At 61.6% G+C, this 2,036-nt stretch overlaps 1 long non-coding RNA gene across 1 annotated transcript; it reads left to right on the forward strand.

The window, feature by feature from the left end:
* The first annotated feature begins 271 nt into the window (after window positions 1–271).
* LOC147416107 (uncharacterized) lies at window positions 272–1,577 on the forward strand. Its single transcript, XR_015183378.1, has 2 exons — window positions 272–418; window positions 993–1,577. It is a non-coding gene; the product is annotated as an uncharacterized LOC147416107 (long non-coding RNA).
* The last annotated feature ends 459 nt before the right edge of the window (window positions 1,578–2,036 follow it).

Consider the following 2,036-nt stretch of genomic DNA (forward strand, 5'->3'; position numbering starts at 1 on the left):
GCCCTCTCCTTGCGTGATCCCCTTAGCGCTTCTGCGATTCGGCGCTGCCGAGGTAGGTCACCATAGATGACAGCAGCTTCTCTGGGTCTTTGGTTACAGACGTGCCCGTCGGGAGGATGTCACCTTGGCTGAACGCTCTGATACGGAACGGCCTGCATCGCACGGGTGAGTGGTCTGTCTCTGCTCACCTCACAGGCTCACCGCTGGTTTTCCGGAGCTTCCTCGTGTGAAATTGAACCCAATACTTTCTCTTAAGGACCTCCAAGAGCAAAGTACCCGGCAGAAGGAGCAAAAAAGTCCCTGGAGCCATCGGAAATGCTACAGCCTGTGCAGGAGGAGGTGTTTTCGCAAGGAAGCGCTGGCTCGCAGCCAGGCTCTGACAAAGAATTGGTGGCGACACCAGCCACCAGCACGGCAGGTAATTGCTGTCCCCTGGTCAGCCGGTGTCTCCCACCAGGATCGCTGTGTGTCAGCAGGCTCTTCCCCAGTGCCCGCTCTTGCACGTCCCGCCAGCAGCCAAAGCTGAAAGGCTTTCGGGTTCGAGGCCCCTGGGCCACGTTCCGCAGGGGCTGGGCAATGGGACTCTCAGTCCCACGCTCCTCCCGCCGTAGCTGCCTCCCAGAGCTTGCCGTGAGTGCCTAGAGGCCCAAGGCCCAGGAGCAGCAGGGAGCGGGATCCCTGCGTGAGCTGAGGTCCAGCGCGAGGCCCTGGCTGCCAGCAGGAGGGAGAGTTGGGGGTGGCACTCCCTGCTGCAGGGAGGGCTTTGGTCCGTGTCCCTCGAAGGAGCGACCGGCCGAGCGGCTGCGCCGCCCCCGTGCGCTGCTTCTCAGTTTTGGTCGGTGGGACAACCTGTCCTGTCCCAAGGGGTGGGAGCGTGCCTCCAGGCACCAGCACTGCGGGGGGCAAACCGAGAGCTTCCTGGCCGCAGCCAGCGTACTGCAGGGTTAGCAGTGCTGCACAGGACGGGCTGACCTTCCGCATTGCTCCTCCAGATGCCCTCGGCAACAAAACCACGAGTGCTGGCCACCCCCAGAGCACCGGGGGTGTTTCCAGTCATGAAAAGATGAGTGCGCGTCTCATAATCGGCACAGTATTTGCTGTGATTTCCCTGCCACCCGCAATACTGTTTTGCTTCGTCATGATCTGCTGGTTGGTGGCGAGAAAAGTGTGAGTTACTGATTTTACCCACTCATTTCTTTCTTTGATGGCTGCAAGACACGCACTAGCGCCTGTTCCTGAGCAGCGAACCTGCCCAGAGGCCTCCCCCTGCTCGATGGTGCCACGAGGTGCAGGTGTCGACGTTTGCCAAGCTGTGCCGGCAGCTCAGCCTGTGGCGCTGAGCCTTGCCAGCTCTGGCCCGTGCTGGGGGGGAGACTCCCTGTGTCCCATCTGCAGCTCACGGCCTCATCGGCCTCCTCTCTCCACAGGAATTTTTGAGAGCTGGACCCAACGCCAGCAGCCGCGTAACCCTCCAGCAGCCTGGCCCAGCCTTTCACCCGTCTGTAATAAAACTGCCCATTTTTATGTGCCTATGTTATCGTTGTCAGAATGTTAATAAAAAGAGCATCAGCCACTCAGCCTGGAGCCATTCCTTCCTCAGACTGACACGCCGTAGCTGAAGCCCTTCCGTGAACGGCTCTCAGCAGGCGAGCTCATCCCCCCCTTCCAAGGGCAGGCGCGCGGTCATCTTCCAAAGCAGTTCAAGGCAAGGCTCCCGCCTGCAGACACAACTCTGGCGTCTGCCACAGCACCACGAAAGCCTCGGTGACTGGGCCGAAACCCATGCCGACGTCCGGCATGGCGCCTGGAGGAAGCTGCACCAAACCCTTCCGGAGCTCCGCAGAAAAGCAGCGTCTGGAAAAGCGCAGGCTGCAGCGGGGCTCGGCCTGCAGGTACCCCACGGCTCTCGGGACTAGGGCTGTCGGCCTGCGTTCGCGTGGGCCTTGGCTGGAGCCCAGAAACACCAGCTGGCCAAAGGGAGTCGAGGCAGCAGCGGTCCCCGGAGCCCCCCGGCGGGCTGAAGGAGGAGGCGCCTC

The sequence above is a fragment of the Leptosomus discolor genome, chromosome 2, assembly GCF_034619465.1.
Source record: "Leptosomus discolor isolate bLepDis1 chromosome 2, bLepDis1.hap2, whole genome shotgun sequence".
In the NCBI taxonomy this organism is placed as follows: domain Eukaryota; kingdom Metazoa; phylum Chordata; class Aves; order Leptosomiformes; family Leptosomidae; genus Leptosomus; species Leptosomus discolor.